Here is a 19,570-nt window from a genome sequence, read left to right on the forward strand (position 1 = left end):
AGCATTGACTGTGGGGTCTCCCATAATGTAGCGCACAATAGGATACGTAGAAGCCAAGTCACGTGTTTTCTTTCCGCGAGTATTTAATGCGGTTTTTAAATAAACACGCACTCTTTCTCCATGGACGTCGTCAGCGACATTTCATTTCGAAGCATGATCAGTGTACAACGGGGAGTGTAATGGAAGCGCGCGTAATATATTTTTGGTCGGAGCTGTAATGCGACAACGCGCGCCGATGGCCAGCGACTTCAGATTTGTGATTGTGGATGGGGTTGTCCTGCGACTTTTAACTTGTCTCTGAGGATTAACATAGTTGTTCTCAACCACCATGCTTGCCACTACGTAGAATGCGCGTTTTTCACCTGAGAACTGAAAGAAAATGTACGAGAGTTGCCGCGGTGCCCAGTAACTTCTGAAAGTCGTCTGCTCACGCCGATTCACTAGCTCGCGCAAAAGCAGACGATTTCTGTATCCGATCACGGACTTACCCGCAGGGCGACGTGGGCGTTCTTATTGTTCCCAACACAGATCGCGGCTAGCTCTGCAGTCTTTATCAATTTAATTCGGTTATTTAATAACTGTGGCGTGTTTTGTCGGGTAAATTAGCAGTATTCCATTTTCAACAAAGGACAATCGAATGGTACATCTTATGAAAGGGGCAGGGGATACGAGACCGTCCCTTTAAGACGACACAGGTTGACAGACATGTATTTAGTATTTATTCTTTACATGTATTTTACTCTCTGTTCCGCGTACAAAATGTATTTCACATGACACGTAAAAGGTGGTACTGGACATCACGAGGCTTGTGCGTCTATGATTTCACGAGGCACAAGATCACAAAATTGAAGTAGATGAACTGCATGTATCACGAACCAGCGGGTCTGGACTACGGAATGTTCGGATCCTGAAACCAGGCCCAATTACTCAGGCGGATACATGTCGACGACACTTCTTGCTAGCAGGACGTCTTCATTGTCGGACCCTCTGTTCCATTTCTTATACCACACGTGGGATAACGTCAAGAGATCCAACGGGTCATGAGATCCATCGAGTCAATGACTCGGGGGATCTCTTGACCAGTTGGATCTCTTGACCCGGTTGGATCTCTTGACTCGTCTGAAGGTTCGCCAGGCTTGGATTTTTTGACCCCTTTGTCGTTAACTCTAACATCGCTAAGCAGAAGTTACCCGTATCGAAATACGAGGGACTCGGTATAAATAGAATACAAATGCAGGTGGCAAATCAACATCTCATTTTTATTGCCTTAGTTACTTACTTTGTAACGCCAACACTTCTCTTATGTCATTTGTGTTAAAAACAGGTGGTTGCATTGTAAGATCAACCTGTTTGTTTTTCAGCGCTTCGTGTTAGAGATTATTTCGACAGTTAGCGTGGGGGGGGGGGGGATATATTTATTAGACGAAAAGGAAAAAAAAAAAGCGGGGGAAAGGTCAGCCAAACGGGACGTCGGCTTGCTATTCCGGAAATAAATAAATAAATAAAATTAAGAAATAAGAAATAAATAAAAAGACAAGAAAAGGAATTAGGAAATAAATTGTAAACTAACAAAGGATGAGAGAAGGATGAGGTAGATTAAAGACAAAGATGAAAAAAAAAAGATGACTAATAAGCCGTGAAAGAAGCGTGGGTTAGAGCACTGCACGGGCCCGGGCCCCCGACCCGGCCCGGGCCCGACCCGGCCCGCGGGCCGGGCTGGGCTTGTTATTGGCTGTGTGCTCCGGGCCGGGCCGAGCCCGGGCCGACAAAATACGCCAGCACCGCGGGCCGGGCCGGGCCCGGGCCGTTAAAATACACCACCCCCGCGGGCCGGGCCGGGCACGGGCCGACAAATATGTTCCCGAGAGTCAGGCCCGGCCGGGCCACGCAGCTAATTCCACACATTGGAGATGCATTAGTTCATATCATCATGCGCTTGCGTCATTCCTGTGCATATTTTGCAAAGACAAGCAAAGGGTACTGCATTATGCATATGATTCGACCCTCTAGAACATTCTCCAAGCCACTTTACATTGCTCCTCACTCCTCACGTATTTCACAATCACTTTGGCAAAGCTTGGTGAGAGCGGGGGGGAGGGGGGATATGTTTAATGATAACAAACAAACAAAGAAGAGGGATGAGGGTGAGAGGGATAGGGACTGGGAGAAGCAGTTTGTCGACAGCATGCTCCATCTCCGCAAAATCTTGACAGTGTAACGATAACGCCCCGTGCGTTCTGGATTTAATTTGGTCTCGTGCGGTTACGGTGTTAAACCGCCATCACTTGTATGTTTGTCTTCTCTCCTTATAAATTTACTTATAAATTTGTTTGATAATCGTCAGAAATACTAGGCCGGGATCTACTCGCCGGGTCACCGGGCCGGGCCGGGCCGGGCTCTATTTGCTTAGACGCCGGGCCGGGCCGGGCTCTAGTCACTGGGTCACCGGGCCGGGCCGGGCCGGGCCGCATAAAAATATGAAGGTCCGGGCCCGGGTCGGGCCGGGCCATTTTTCGATGCGCCCGGGCCGGGTCGGGCCCAGAAAAGTCGGCCCGTGCAGTGCTCTAGCGTGGGTTACGTACACTCACATTGGGTGGGCCGGCTGCTGTTTCAAACACGTTGATTATTCAAACACTTCTCGTATCACAGCAGGCTCGTAGTCGAAGAGCCAAGTCGCCGTTGTGGACACACGTTCTACATGGCGGAACCGTCTGATCATGGACTCTGTCAGGGTACGAAAGATAGCTTCATATGTCCGAACATCTTTGTGTGTGTGTGTGTGTGTGTGTGTGTTTCTGTATCAAGTTTTCCCTTAAATTTTCCCGCCGTCCACAAAAGGACAAAGACAAAGCACTTTGCGGCTGCGCCCATATTATTGGTAACAAACTTGAGTTCTGGCATAACGTCGGAACGGCTGCGCCAATGGACGCAAAAGTACAAAGACGACTCTGAGTCCAACAGTATACCCTGCATTTTAGTGTTGAGGTCAGTGAACGTGGCAGGTCAATGTTGATTGGAAAGCACAGCCAGACAGTATTTTCCCGCACGGTCAGTAAAAGAATACAATAACGTGACAAGGGTGGGCGCCAATGAAAAGAACGCGACAAGGATAAGTTTTAAGCCCTGCGGCCTACGATTCTTTGTAAGTTGAGCTCAATATTCTTGGTAACAAGCATCCGTTCTGACGTGTTAGCATAGCGTGTTACGGCGCTAGGGGTAATGGACATAAACGTGCAAAGGCCAAAGGGGGACTCGCGGCAGTAACCTACAGCACAACCACAGGATTTTCTCGCTTACTTTTTTTTTGTGCGTGTGCGTGTGTGGCAAGAAGAGAGAAAACACCGAAAAGTCTTCACTGTTACTGGGCATATTACTTCCTAACTTAATACTACGTACAGCGCGATCGTTCTGCAATGAACATGGCAAGGGATAGACTTTCTTTTCTGTCGGGAATCCTGGCCAGTACATGACGCTTTGACTGGTTGGATCTCTTGACCCGCCTGTCACGTGACCGGTTGAATTTCCTGACTCGATGGATCTCTTGACTCGTTGGATCTCTTGACCGGAAGCGCACACGTGGGAGGAACGAAAGCCTGCGACGGGTCGGACCGTCCCTCACTCCTCCTTTCTTGCTTCTTGGAACGCTGTGATGTCGCTCGACGGAATTTCCAGCAGGTGCGTTAAGTGATCTTCCTCTTTAAGAACACGGACTAAATCAGCAGGTGTTCGAATAGCTGCCGCAACTCTACACCGCAGGTTGTGTAGGCTTGCCATATGTTTCAGGGAACCGCCAACACCAGAGGCGGAGAGTTTTCTTTTTCTCGGAGGGGGCAAGGGCGCACCACGAAGTAAGTACTCTGGCGGGGGGGATATGTTTATTAAGAAAAAGGAAAAAGAAAGGAAAGGTAAGCCAGATGGATGTCGGCTTGTTGTTCCAAAACAAAAAGTGAAAGGGGAAGTAAAAAAAGGCAAAGAGAATAAGAAAACAAAAAAGAAGGAAAGAAAAGGAAAAGAAAAATGAAGAACACAAAACTAAAGCTGAAGAATCACACACCCTGGCGGGATCCAATGATGTATGCAGAACTGGTGTAGAAATAAGAGGAAGGAAGAACAGAAAAAGAAAAACAAAAAAAAAATAGAGAGAACGTAAACAGTGAACATGTGCACAACTGAAGGCATTATGCCCTTGAAAACTAAGTGCAAGAAGAACAAAATGTATTGAATCCTCGGTGTTTGACTCGAAATGCGCGCAAATAATGAATATGGTCAATGAAATGGAGCAGCGGGCGTTGAACCCGCTCCCAACGAATATGCATTCCGAAGATCCTACCGTTACACCTCACTGGCAGCTGCTGGTACCTTTTCGACTGCTTCGTTTCATTGATCTGATTGCTTTGGGCGAAATTCAGGCTATGTCTTGTGTCATCCTCTGCTTCTTCGCCTCACCTTCTACAGTGATAATGAGTATGGTGGGCGGATACATATTTTACAAATTGCAAGGTGCATTTTTGGGTTGGTGCCTCTTCGCCCTTTTGACCCGGGCGCGCCGAGCCCCAAACGTTGGTGTCAGTCTCTTAGCGGGACTTCCCGGGGGAGGCGGCGCCCCCCCTAGTTCATGTTTCGGGGGGGGCAAGGGCCCCCGTGCCCCCCCGCAGTCGGCGCCTATGGCCAACACCATCGCAAGCATTCTTGCCGTGACCACTAGCAGAATACAACCATCTGACTAGCAGCCTGTTCTTCGTCATCTCGTACAGCTGATACCTATTCTTGAAGTGCGCAGCTGCACCGTCTGAGATGTAGATGAGATGCGTGAGCACAGGTATGATTTCTTCCAGGGCCTCAACTATCCTGTCCAGGGCTAGAAGTGCGTGCGCCGTGTCGTGGGACATGTCGTCGCTCACCGTTGCGAAGCTCGTTGTCCACACAGGTGTTCCACGCAAGTGAATAAAGAAATTTGATCTGTTTTTCAGTACCGTCCCTGGACCTCGCTTGATAGATGCACTGACCAGTTTTCGGCAAAATCAAAGTGCAACACGACATGACGTCGTTCGACAAGATGTTTTTCGTTCCAGATGGCGTTCCTCTGGACGTTGCGTATGTGCTCGTGCTTGATGTAAACAACGGTGCACTTCTCGACTTCCTTAAGAAATTGTGGTGCCTTTAGCGTCTTCGTTATGACATCTCCATTTTCCCAGACGGCTAGATTAACGTCGTCGTCCCGCTGTATCTTCAATTTCTGCAGAGACAAGCAGGCATCTTTGTGGCTCATCACACATAGACATCGTTTTTAGGTCCTTTCCCTTTAGCTGCGCGGATGAAGCACTGTTGATACCTGCGATGACCAAGTCGAAATTCGCACAGTACGAGCACACACACTGCTGTTGACGTGGGAGTGTCTGCACCCACTTGGGCCCCGCGAAATTTGGAAAAGGCGGCAGCAGGGCCCTTTACAAAGACTCAAATGATTTGTATCATGGTGCCAAAAAGATACTATGAACGGCTTGTACTGGGATTGTAACAGAGGCTACCGCAACGTTCGGCAGCAGATCGAGCCCTTTAAAACGTGCGAAGCCCCTTTAATCCTGGTGCCAGGGCGTACCTGTTTCCCCTGTACATGGAGAGGTCGCGTTTTAAGAAACTGCTTCCAAAACGACACTCGCGAAGGGTAAAAAAACAAACAAATAAAATGCTATCAAATTTGGGGCTTAATACGAACTCATATAAAAATAATATAAAAAATGTGTTAAGCTGGTTTTACAGAATGTACACATGAAATCCAGATTTCCGAACCATTTTCCCCTTTTGCAGCCTGAGAGGTCGCGTTTTACCAAATCGCTTCCAAAATGGCACTCGAAATGGCCAAATGGCCAATTTCATCAACTTCAGGGCTAAATATCATTTGATATAACAATAATATTAAAGATGTCCATAGCTGATTTTCTAATGTGAATGTAGAGGAGGTGGTGTCCCTCTACATGAGTCCCGACCGGCGATGATGGTATGCCACGGAGAGTATGCCACACCGTGACATGATGTCACAGATGGTGAGGACGGGAACAACGATCCGTCAGGTAGGGACGAGCGGGAAAGAGTGGTAGCGCTCGGTGTCGTGGTCCTGGGGTGCCGCGACCGGCACGGGAGCCGAGGCTCGAGAGTCCCAGGTTAAGTGAGTGAGGCGAGGCTATGCGAGCCGTGGTGAGACGCTGGCTGAAGCGTGCCGTGGCGTCGGCTACCGCGACTGCCGTGACCGACAGGTGAGCGCAAGGCTCGAATGTCACGGCCGGCAGTGAGAAGCGTTGGGTGCGGTGAAGAGTGCCGAGATGCGGCAGGAGTGAAGGCGGCTCAATCTATGAAGCGCGTGTGTGCCGGGGGTAGTGCTGCTCGATGGTGTCGTCACAAATTTGGGATGGTGAAGGGCCGAATTGCTCCGGACGTGATGTTCTTCGTCCGGGTCACCAAATGTAGAGGACGATGGTGTCCCTCTACATGAGTCCCGACCGGCGAAGATGGTATGCCACGCGGAGAGGCGATGACGGTGGCCTATCTCCATGGCCGCGCCGGTGGAACTGAAGCCGGTGCTCCAGGCGCGTGTCCATCCTCGTCGTTGTCCACCGGCCGCTACATGTATATCTGAAAGTAAGATCACGGGGTTTGAACCCCGTACCTTGTGCCCCTGTTGCACCTTGAGAGGTCGCGTTTCACAAAATTGCTTCCAAAACGGCACTCGAATTGGCCAAATGGCCAATTTCATCAATTTCGGGACATAATATCATTGGATATAACAATAATATTAAAGGTATCCTAACCTGAGTTTGGAATATGTATATGTGAAAGTAAGATCACCGGCACGGGATTTGAAGCCCGTACCTTGTTCCCTTGTTGCACCCTGAGAGGTCGCGTTTGACAAAATCGCTTCCAAAACGGCACTCGAAATGGCCCATTTCATAAAATTCGGGGCTTAATGATTTGACATAACGATAATATTAAAGATGTCCTCAGGTGATTTTGTAACATGTATACCTGAAAGTAAGATCACGGGGTTTGAACCACGTACCTTGTTCCCCTGTTGCACCGTGAGAGGTCCCGTTCAACAAAATCGCTTGCAAAACGGCACACGAAATGGCAAAATGGTCAATTTAATAAAATTCGGGGCTTAATATCATTTGATATAACAATAATATTAAAGATGTCCTAAGCTGATTTTGTAATATGTATATGTGAAAGTAAGATCACGGGGTTTGAACCTCGTGCCTTGTTCACCTGTTGCACCCGAAATGTCGCGTTTGACAAAATCGCTTCCAAAACGGCACTCGAAATGACCAAGTGGCCAATTCCATCACCTTCGGTGCTTAATATCATTGGGTAGAACAATAATATTACAGATGTCCTAAGCTAGTTTTGTAATATGTATATGTGAAAGTAAGATCACGGGGTTTGAACCCCGTACCTTGTTCCCCTGTTGCAACCTGAGAGGTCGCGTTTGACAAAATCGCTTCCAAAACGGCACTCGAAATGGCCAAGTGGCGAATTCATCAAGTTCGGGGCTTAATATCATTTGATATAACGACGATAATAAAGATATCCTAAGCTGATTATGTAACATGTATATGTGAAAGTAAGATCACGGGGTTTGAACCGGAACCGGAACTGAACCCGAACCGAAAACAAAAAAAAACGTTATTTTCTGACGAACCCGAACCGAACCCGAACATTTTTTTTGCTTGTCCTGAACCGAACCGGAACTGAACCGAAAAAAATTCATACGGTTACTGGTTCGGGAATCGGTTCAGAGGTGAAATAACTGTACTACTGACCGACCTTTTTTTGACTTACCTGAAACGGTTATCTCACACCTTTCTCTTACAACCGTGTACGGTGAGCGGAAGCTCGCTTTCATGTAGCAAAATTACTGCCCATGAACCAGTTAAACCGGGACCGAAAAAGCACGGTTCCAATCCCTGTATGTCCCGACCGCTGACCGATTTTGTTTGTCTGCGTGTGTGCGGGAGGGAGGGGGGGGGGGGTTCTCCCTGAGCCGAACCCGAACCGAACCGATATACCTGAACCGGTTCAAGCTGATATTTCGGTTCAGCGGAGCTACACCCGAACCGAACGAATGCCTGAACCCGAACCCGAACCGGACCGAAAATACCGGTTCCGATCCCTGGTTTGAACCCCGTATCTTGTTCTCCTGTTGCACCCTGAAAGGTCGCGTTTGAAAAAATCACTTCCAAAACGGCACTCGAAATGGACAGTTTTATCAAGTTGTATAGTTTAATATAAAAGCGATATAAAATACAAAACGGTATCATTGGTATATTACTCATTCAACATAAAGTTGCCTATTCTGTCAGCCCTTTCGAATTCCGGAAAAAATGACCGTTCGCCTTTCGAACTGCTTCAGACCGGCCGCACAGTCTCAGCGCATGCGTATTACGATAATACTGGGACTTAGTCCGTCGAGCGCCTATAGGAGGGAAACCCTGTCTGAGTCGCAACTTTGAAGGCCCTGGGTGCATCAGGATTAACACTCACACATCGTGCCGTGGTTGGTATGTGGCCTGGAGGACGTACTGAACAAAAATAGGCGATGACATTTCCAGAGTTTGTCTGTCTTTGTCGAAAAATCGTAGTCTAAACATGGGCGCTGTGCAAAAGTCGACGGAATCCTCATAGGCGCAATGCATTAAAATTAGTTTGGCCAGGGTGCACTTGGTTTATATTGTGCTAGCGCCTTTCATGTCTCCAGGGGTTCTTTACATGGTGTTCTTCTCTATTAGACGATGACATCTTAAAAACTGTCCCATTGAATTCACATCCTGTAAGGCCGCTTCCCGCATAGCGGCCGAGCATAGTGGCGGAGTGCGCCGGCGGGGGGGTGACCGCGAATTTTGGGATTGGGAGTGTATAAAACTTCGTCATTCCCATCTTGATACACGGATGAACGCTTTTAAACAGGTTAAAGGTTTACGTATGGTGCGTGTCATAAACCTTTTCGTCACAGCCACTCTCTCGCCGTCTTCCAGTACGTGGATAACATCCTTCTTGTTAGGGCTTTGGACAGTACAGTCCATCTCGTCTTGGAGATAGTATTTCAGCGCAGTAACTACGTCAGCTTCGCTGACAGGGTGTCCCGTGTACTTCTGGGGCATTGCCCACACACCGTGCTTCGCCCTTAGAGCTCTTGATTTCTCTATGACGTATTTTGTGGCTTCTGGGATTATAGTCTCAACGCTTCTTTCGTTGTCATTCTTTCGTCAATAAGTGTTAGGAGTTGACACCGCTGTTGATGCGAGGTGCACGTATGTAGGTAAAGCAGCTTAGGTAGAGTAATTTGTACGTAGGTAGAGCAGCTCGAACAACTTGCATCTGACATCGGACGTCGCAGGCTAATCCACACTAATCCACGCTAATCACTGATTTTGCGGCTTATTGTCGCCAATTTCTTTCTTTTTACGCGAAACGTACGACGCTACTCGTTCCCGTTTTACTGCCGTTGGCTTCTGCAGTGGAGTGACATCAATATTCGCAGTGGAATGGAAATACCATCGTTATAATATCAGCAACAAATCCTGCGCTCTGAACGTACTCTGCGTCTGGTGGAGATGTGGGAATAGACCACTGAGAAAGTTCATCTATAGCTGAACGGAAATACCTTGCGCAGTTCATGCACAACTGGTCTTCATCATTGACTGCACCACTGCCATCCGAGCCGAGGGCTTGCTTCAGTGCATCGATGTCGAGGCATGAAACAGACAAGAAGCTGCGCTGCTTGTAGATCCTCCTACGATGTCGTCGTGCGTAAGCCGCACAGTAGACACGTTCCGTACTGTGGACGAGTCGAGACATGGTACCATATCGAACAGGGAGACGGAATGGTTTGAAGCCTTCACTTTGGACACAACCAAGAACACGCGTTTGTTTCAGCTCGACCCGCTCCCCTGGTGATTAGTTGCCACAAGGTAAGCTGGCAAGGTCATATTCGTTAGCACGTCTAAAGCACACAGGAAAGGAAGTGTTTGTTTGTAAAGTACAGCAATCCGGCGACAGACCTAATGAAAACGACCTCCCAAGACGTGGCTTTGGAAGCCGGACGTGTGTTCGTCAAAGATGCGTTGACGCGTGATAGGTGGATGAATGCAAAGCGAAGCGAAATGCAAGGAAAGAGCCGGAAGGCTGGCAGCATCTTCTTGGCCTTTTGGCGTGAGATCTCATTTAGTTAAAAAATATAAACACGCCTACACGGTGGCGGTGCAAGAAACTGCTAAGGATTATTCTTCTGCATGTGGGAACGCAGGAAATAAACGGTAACGTGGATATACAGACGTTAGCGCACGCCTGTGGTGTATTAATCCAGCCGTACGCCTGTGAGATGTCACTGCGTACCATGTGTCGCCTTTTCGCTCCGCTATGGTTCTCAAATGTTTTTAGTCCCTACAAAATTTATACCGCTTGAAAGGCAATAGAATGATGAACAAATGAAAATATCATTTGTTCATCATTCTATTTCCTTTCGAGAAAAGGGGTTTTCGAGAAATCGATCCGTGAAGTCGGCGTATTTTTTGAGGGTGATCCCGGTTTGCTCCCTCATACCGCCTTAGCTTTACCATTCACAATTTTTAACAGCATACCGTTAGAAAGAGCACTTAATGGGCAATCTTTCAGTATAAAAATCACTTCGGTCTAATGTCCATTTCCCCGATAGGAAGGCTACAAAATTCACGCAAAAACGCGCTTTACGGCGTTTTTGCGATTTTTTCTCAAGCGAACGGGCGGCAGTAGGTATCGGGCTATGCCACAGAGTTACAGTCCGGTATGTAGAGAACGAGTCGAAAAAATGCCGTCCCCGTCACTGGAACGTAGGGCGCATAGGGTTGTCCCAAACTTCGGCCCGAGTGCTCGCTGATGAGGCACCGTCGTGCGCGCTTCAATTTTTTCCCCGGCATCCGCTCCGATTTGAAGTCCGAAATTTGTACCAATGTTCATCACAAAGATGTGGCTTTCACACAAAAAAGTATGTAACAAAATCGAAGGACCTCGACGGACGGGCTTGCCTGAATTGAGATGAAATCACCCAGCTGTGGACGGCCGACACGATCCTTGCACGACAGGGAGAACGCCCTGAGTCTTTTTTTTTATTTGTTTCTTTCTTCTCAGCTCACACGCCGCTTATACATGTTTGAACTGTGCCGCTGTACGTCACGGATCACGCGCTGGGGTATCAAGTTACGTCACGACGTCCCCTTGGTCTGCGATGCGCTCTTTTCACGTGGAAAGGGGGGGGGGAAGGATTCTTGAAAGGTGTGCGGAACAGAGGCCTCGCGCTCGCTCTGTAGGTCACCTGCGCTCCTCGTCCTTTAATTTTAATTAATTAAAGTCAGCTACTTTTATTCGTTGCAGAACACTCTGCAGCGAAGAACGAAAAAATATTGGGGGTCACGTCAGTGCTCCTTTAGGACGGGAATTCAAGCAGATCTCGTACTATTTAAGCTAGAAGGAAAGGGAAATGAAAGCGCGTACAACAATTCGTGCCTGAATAAACTCCATACACGAGTCACCAAATGGTATTGTGTGCGAAATAAAGGGTAGATTGGAATAGCACGCATCACATATACCTAAAGAGAGCTCTTGTGTACATACAGGTGCTAGAAAACGAAATGCAATAAAAATCGTGTCTCATCCACAAACATCTGCTTTGAAAATGTAATATTGACATGCAACATACCAGAGCTGTATAAGTTACTGAGACGTAATAGGCCTCTACCTGTTTGTAAACAAATGACGTCATAATGTTCGACAGCGCCATGAGTTTGGTAGAGTTGAACTACGTTCAAAGCTAGTGGCGAACAAGGTCGCGCCTGAAAGCCACGGTCTTGAGGGGATTACGATGATCTCTGAAAGGGACGCGACCTTCGGTTCTACTTTCTTCCATTTGTTTTGGTTTCGGTCTGTCTACCAACGTCATGATGACGTTTGTCGGGTAGAGGTTTATTAGGTTACTGATACAAGACTGAGAAAGTGAATAAGTTACAGGAAAAGTTACAGAAACCGAGTTACTTCAGGCGGTGTTTCGGTGGCATATGGTATTAGAATGTCTCCCGCAACATATTTAAAAAGTAATATTTTTCATGCCGGCAGTTAATAATAAGAACACTTGAACAAAAGCAAGAAAGCACATCTAGTACTAATGCTAAATTAGTCGCTCGATACTAGATGTGGTACTCATCATTAATGCAGTGTGTACATACGACCATAAAGAAAAAGAAAGAGAAAGAAAAAAGACAAGAACAAATCAGCAGATTCCTTGACACAAGTGATACAGTCTAAATGTAATTAAGTTATAGAAACTTATTTTTGAAAGTATTTATAGCTACAGTAATTAATTATTCTGAAAGTACACAATTACAGTTACTTAATTACTTGTAATTAATTGGTTCACTGCTTTGTCACAGACTGGAAACAGTAGAGCGAAGGCTTCAGATAATTGGTTTTGCATCTGGTTGTAACGATAACACATCTTAAACATACAGCGTAATTACTTTGCAACATTATCAAGCACACGTTCCGTGAGAAGGGGTCAGCATCTATCGGCGGTTAATTTCGTTGAACCTAATAACTTAAAAAGAGATTTGTAAATGCAACCTGAAACCTTTTTCTAAGGCCAAATGTGGTCTTTGTTTGGAACAATTCTCAAGGCATAAAGATCGTGATTCTTCAACAAAAAGGATATTTGATAAAGAATAAGGAACGGTCTGCGCTGAAATTTCTTTACAAGCGTACTGGAATTCAACTCGAGAACAACAACTGTGTTTTGATGATGTTGGTTGGGGAAATACGTCGAAGACACCCTAACTATCTGTCTGCAACATAACTTCGCACTGAAAGGCGGGAAGCAAAATCGAAATCAAAACCGGAACTCTGTACTCGGAGCGTCTCGCCCCTCCCAAATAGTGGGCGGTTATAAACAGTGTATCGGCTATAAACAGTGAAAATGCGTGAACATGTTTTTTCTTTGTGCCAGGAGGAGGGGATTGACTGATTGGTGAATATTGAGGTTGTATTTCAAATTTGGCAATAAGCAGAGCAGGGAGGCGTGGGCTCCACCAGGTTTTACGCTTCGTGACCATCATGGCTGCCATGGCTGTCCTACAGTTTTTATGTTTTCGATGAAGTTTCCCTAGTCGTACCAATTGCAGTGCACCTGTTTACACATATTGAGTACTGTAAGCGAGAATGTGTGCGGTAGTACATAATCACGTAGAATGCCTTGCTTTGTTTTTTCAAATTACCGGAAAACAACATGCATGGTGAGGACCTACACGGTGAGCCTACAGGCGTTCGGGTCGCCTCGGATAGGAGTTGGTCGTGAGTGCAAAAATGGGAGCAGAAGTTGAGAGAGTTTTGGCAGCATTGTTTTCACGATATGCTTCGTCCAGATATGTACACACATTACCCCATAAGGATTGTCCAGAATACAATTGCTGTGACGCGTCAGCGGTCACAAACATCTCCATCCCTGTAATAGCTTTTGTGTCAGTTTTGCGGAGCTCTTTTCTGGTAACTAAATTCCGGTCACTGTACACTTGTAAGCCACATCAGTTGCACAACAATAGTGGCAATGCTTTGAAGTTGCTGTGTTGCGGCAGGCGTTTGAGCTAACGAAAGAAAATCTGGCGATCAGTCGTCCAGCATTACTTTTCTTTCACGTGTTAAAGGGTAACTTTTGCTTTGCCATTTCAGGGCAAGTGCATACATCAGAGCAGTGGCAAAGACCATTCTAACTCGCTTACCTTTTCTCTTCCTAGCCGCATCGAAATGGGAGCCGGCCAAAGAAATTTGGAATTATTTGTGCAACAATCACTTGGCAACGAGCCACCCAACAGGAACTCCAACAAAGCAGAACATTTGGGTTGATGGATCATTGTAGTCAATTTGATGTAAAATTGGCTCTGAATAAGCATTCATACATGTGTACATTGCTATATGTATTGTTTTGTACCTCTGCTATATTGAGTTTAGACTTTTGTGCCAAGATCTCATTTGTGTTGTCTTTATCCTATAAATGCTGCATAAGGGTCAACTTATGGAAGACATCTTACAAGATACGCTTTAATGTTGGTGATCTAAAAGATAATTGCAGTGCATGAAGCACTTGTGGCCTCCCCCAACAAAGAATTGTGTTTGGCTGTCGCCCATGGTGCAAGTCTGTTCTTGTAAGGGCTGGAACCATGTAGTGCTAACCCTGCAAACATTTGTCACCTATCTATCTCACAAACATGCTGCAATTGAGAGCAAGGATGTGGTAGTGATGGAAGTTGGTCATGAATGATGCAAGTGTTTATATATTTTTATGTAATATTGAAGCACAAGCATGTGTGGACAACTTTTGCTTTGTATTGGTGCAGTGGATCTATTTAACTTGGCATGTGGAAACTGTGAGGCAAACGTACTAGACAGTCGTGTCTCTGATGCATTATGTTGAGTGCCTGGCAACCACTCCACTGACATCAAAGTTCTTGATATCAAGTACTTTTACACGTGTGAAGCACACAAATGAAACGTCCATTATATCGACAGAGAATTACAAAGGCAGCCATGTCAGAATTCACCATTTCTTGCTAAAAAAAATGAAAGAGGCTTTTACCACTTCGCCATTACATAGTAAAACCGTTGATTTGAGGACAGCTGTTTTCGTGTGTGTTCTCGTTTAGAGCACTTTCCCTCAGAAGTTAGTTACGTTGGGTCAGCACAATTGGTTCCTTGCCTGTAGGTCATCGACCGTTGTAAACATGCAAAACAGAAAATTGTGAAAAAGACAAATACGGATGGTGAGTGTGATTGCAACGCATGACCAATTCCTGGACAGATAAAAAATGTATTTTTATGCACGAGAGTCCTCGGATTCTCATAAACTACGAACATGCATATGGTTTAGCTTGGAAGGTGGCCCTTGTGCATCACAGTTTGACCACTCACAGTGTACTGTTGCTAATCAATTGCTTACCCTAGTTTTGTGCATGAGTAGTGTCTTTGTTTTGAATGGGTTTGTGAGAGGGCATGGCATCTCAAGTATCAGTCCCACTTTGTGAAAATTATTACGCAAGCATGGCAGAGGCTATGTGACGCAAACCACCCACATTCTAATCTGCAGTGGTATTGAAGAAAAATCCGTACTGATATCGGTACTGTCCATTTTCCGTAAGCCAGTGGGAGCCCCGAAAAAATGGCGGTTCATAGAAGGCTTCTTGTGAACACTTAGTGGTTCAGTTGCGAACGTACCCGCTCACCGATACAGAGATTACGGAACCCATGTGGCAGCGATGCCAGTAATTTGATGGCACGGTACGGGGTCTTTAGACATGTCAGAGTCTGTGAGAAACATTGAAGAATGTGCTGACACATGAATACACAGGAGAACTTCCATGCAAGCAAGGTTAAGCCATAGGCCAGCCTACCAACAAACGATCTCTATAACCGGCACCCTGAGACATTTTTGCCGCTTGTGAACACCAATTTTTACGATAACTGTGTTGAAGTTGTTCATTTGGTTGCTCTTCTCATGAGGGAAAACCAACCAAGAAGGATATTTGGAAAAGCAACATTTTGGGCAGGCAGTGTAAAATGTGAACAAAAATATTTTTCACTTAATTATAGTGTAACGAGAAGCAGATGCAAGGTAAAAGTCATGTTGAATCAAACGATTTCACGCAGCATGCCTCTCGGGTGTGTGAAGTATGCTCAAATGTTCACGCGCAGGTGCAAGCGAAATGTTGCCCGAATCAACGTCAAAGCTTAAAATGGCGAATGGTGCATAGCCTATGTGACTAGCTCAGACACAGAATTTCGACCAATCCTAGTCTCATTTGAGCAACTCACTTCCTGATGCCACCTTCAAAATGGTTGACCCCTTCTTATGTGGAGTAATAGCGAACAACAACCTACTTTTCCTGAAAAACAATACTGTAAACGTATTTTTATTCGCGATGTATTAATTTTCGCGAATTGCGCATTCAGTCATTTACGAAATTATTCGCGAGTATTTAATTTCGCGGTTCCAGGGCTGTTTCCTTCCGCGGGATAAACGTCAAGCTGTTTTCGCGTGTACAATTTTTCGCGATGTTTTAGCAGTCGCGAAATTCGCGAAAATTAATACATCGCGAATAAAAATACGTTTACAGTATGTGTACAATGGAGGTAAATTTATCACCCTAAGATATATAGTCCCATGGCTGTGTCATGTGTGGTGGCACATCATAGAAAGGAAATTGTAGGCATATGTTATGCATGTCTTGTTGTTGCATAATAGCAAAGAGTACTCTAATTCATTTGTAAGAAATTGACGGAAGTCATTCAGGAGGCACAGCTAATCTAGATCTGTCGACGCATTTGGAATGTTACAACATATTCGAAAATTAGTGTTGAAAGCTGTATTCATTGAGATATCTCATGATAGGTGCCATTCCCTCTAATCATTTTCTTCATGTGCCTTTGTTTCATATGCAATGCTAACGGAAAATATAAAGTGGAGATGCGGAAAACTGCATGTGCAGGACGTTGGCTGTGGAGCCGACCACGTATTCCTCTACGCTTCCGCTGTGGGTTCTGCTCCTACTCGTCCAATCATCGTTCCAATGTGGTGGCCCACGAGCGCACGCACACGGGGGAACGACCTTTCCGTTGTCACATCTGCGGTCATGCCTTTGCGCAGAAGGGCAACCTGGTGTTGCATCTTCGACGGCACACGGGTGACAGCTGCCTGCGGTGTCACCTCTGCACGCAGACCTTCACCAAAAGGCTTGCTTTGGATCGCCACATTGAAAGCCATACGCAGATGTAGGGCTGAGCCAAGTAAGTTGTAGGTGCCACTGCTGACCTTTGCATTACAGAGCTCCCAGCATACAGGAGCTATTATGACTCTTGGTGAACTAGTGGTGCTCGTATAGAAATGAGTACAATGCAAATTAAAGCGAGAAAACCTACGCCTCTTTCACGTTAAGTACCTGTATCTACATAATTTCACTCTGTCTGCCATTGCGCAGATTTCCTTGCGCTTGCAGGAATGGAAAAACTTGTCTTTCAGGGAAGTAGTTGTTGCAAACAAGCAACACACTCTATCACAGTACATGAGCCCCAGCGACATGTAGATTGAAGTTCTGACCAACTGTGGATTAATTGTGGACCAACTGTGGAAGAAGAGAGAAGCATTCTGCCTTCTCTCTCATATTGTCCAACCCTAATCTCTGCATGGCAATGTTTTGTGACAAATACTGGGCTGTACACAAGCCAATCATGCGGTCCTATGCAGTGGTGTGACCTGAGATTGTTGATAGAGCAATGAATATACTAGAGTTGTTCGTTTACAATGCTTTTGTTTTCCCTACTGCCTCTCATTTCAGAACTTGATGATCTTGCATTTCGGGAAGAGGTGTACGACTAGGAGTCTCACGCTGTGCAAGTACCATCTCGTCCGAAGCATTGGCAGGACTGCCTCTTCTTGGACTTATTGTTGTCTTTCCTAAAATGGCTTTGCTGGTCCTCTTGTTGATGTTCGTTGTTTGTCGTGAGGTGAACAGCATAGAATAAAAAGAAGCGTGTCAGAATTGTGGGAGATGGTAATGTGTTTCTGCTTTTTAAGGATTGCAGGTAGGTTTCTCTGTACTATGCTCTTTTTTTGTCTGAAGCACAGCAAGAGTGTGCCTTGTGTTTGCTCCAGAGACATTGGAAAGCACAAAGAGGGGGAGCCTACCATCATCCCCGAACAGAAGTCGAAAAAGCTGGGGTTGGCTAGTCTATTAATTATTCAACAAAGTAGTATTGCCGCAGCCATTGAACGTGCCTGTTGCCAAATTGACTTGGTTGGTGCATTGCTCCCAGCAAAGTTTTCTGAACTCGTTGGGAAATTAGAGCACTTAGACCCCCTTTAATGAAAGTGTGTACTTTGAAGGTACATGTTGCTGTCATTGGTACTTTTGCCACATTGGGAGTCTTCTGATGTCTCTGACTGGCTCTTTTCATTTCCTTTTAAGTATGGCGAAGTTGTCAGTAAGGCACCTTGCTTACATTGCAGGCATAATGGGCATCAAGAACGAGCCTCTGGAAAGTGCGATGGAGGTTCATGTGGCCATCCTTGCCCACGAGGAGGGAAAGCTGCGTCCGTTTACGTGTGCCGTGTGTGGTAAGACCTTTAAAGCCGCCCACCACAAGAGGGAGCACATGCGCCGGCATACAGGCGAGCGTCCTTACAAATGCACCGTCTGCGGTGCATCATTCACCAAGAAGGACCATGTCAATCGGCATGCGCGTGTTCACACTGGGGAGCGTCCCTATCGTTGCCCCTTGTGCCCCATGACGTTTGCACGCGCCTACAACCTCACCAAACATCAGTCCCAACACGCTCTCTGAATTAATGTTCTGTCACAATGTTGCTGAAATATTTAATTACCAGTCAGGTAGTTGTGCTTAACTACTTTCTTTACTTCTCTGTGTGCACTACTACCATCTGTGAATTCTTTAGTAGAATGTCTGTCACAATTCTTTTAGATAATAAAACGTGTTCTAAATGATATTTTGTTAAATGCTTTGCTCTAAGCTATTTTCACAATTCACTGCTAATGTTAAAAAAAATAGAACACTTTTCACAATATATCGGAGCACTTGTCGGAGGTTCCACATTTTGTGTATTGGTTGACAGAAGGCCTTTGCATATTCCTTAGTTAGGAACACATATTGGTGGGGTCCACATTTAAAGGTGGTTTCCACGAACTGGCAAGTGTTTTTAACTTTGTGTGATATTGACTTCGGCAAGCCTTCCACCAAGATAAAACGGCCAAAAATTCACAATCTACATTTGTCGTAAAACATGAAAAACGCCTATTCTGAGTGCAGACTTCTACTTCCGGTTCAAAGTGCCCTTTCCCGCTTCACTTTGTTCCTGTCTTCTGGTGACGTCACAGGCGTTTCGCCTTTGGTGGGTGGGATAGCCATTGGCTCAGCTGACCGCGTCGCATCTCGAACCTTATGCACGCGTTGGTGAGCTACAGGATTTTGGTAGCATTGCGAATTCGGTGAGGAAATCGCCATATCCGATAAAATGTCTCCTTTTGTGACAGCCGCTTCGCCGCTTGATGGCTATCCATGCTTTCCGTGATGCCGGCTCTCTCGGAAATAGGGTTGCCACCCGACCGGTTATTCGCTGGTTCTGCCAGTAGAAAGGTGATACCAGCAGCCTTTTGCCAGTATTTCTGGCTCAAGACCTTTCATAGAGGCTTTTTCGTGGTTTTTCCCTTGAACATTCCACTACAGCTTGAATAAATCTGGACCATAGACCCTATTACGCAGTCACCTGATCAGGAAGGGGGGACCAGGGCTGGGGGCTGAGCCCCCCCCCCGGATTTTCCCAGGGGGGGGCAGCCCACTCCAGGGAGTCTGCACAGCTGACACTCCAGATGAAAGTTGCGAGGGATATCCTAAGAATCGCGTGTTTCATGCGAGTGATCATGAAAATCCTGTAAAAATTTGCCTCTCAACGTCGCAACACGGAATTCCAGACACCATGCCCGACCTCCGTGCA

The 19,570-nt window shown here is 46.1% G+C and overlaps 1 long non-coding RNA gene across 2 annotated transcripts; it reads left to right on the forward strand.

Moving 5' to 3' along the window:
* Positions 1-13,117: 13,117 nt before the first annotated feature.
* On the forward strand, positions 13,118-18,563 carry LOC135394312 (uncharacterized). 2 transcript variants are annotated; one of them, XR_010422829.1, is made up of 4 exons: positions 13,118-13,322; positions 13,806-13,937; positions 16,551-16,848; positions 17,397-18,563. It is a non-coding gene; the product is annotated as an uncharacterized LOC135394312 (long non-coding RNA). The 2 variants fall into 2 exon arrangements; XR_010422828.1 differs by having other exon boundaries at positions 13,806-16,848.
* Positions 18,564-19,570: the final 1,007 nt, after the last annotated feature.

The sequence above is a fragment of the Ornithodoros turicata genome, chromosome 5 (genome assembly GCF_037126465.1).
Source record: "Ornithodoros turicata isolate Travis chromosome 5, ASM3712646v1, whole genome shotgun sequence".
NCBI classification, from domain to species: Eukaryota; Metazoa; Arthropoda; class Arachnida; order Ixodida; family Argasidae; genus Ornithodoros; species Ornithodoros turicata.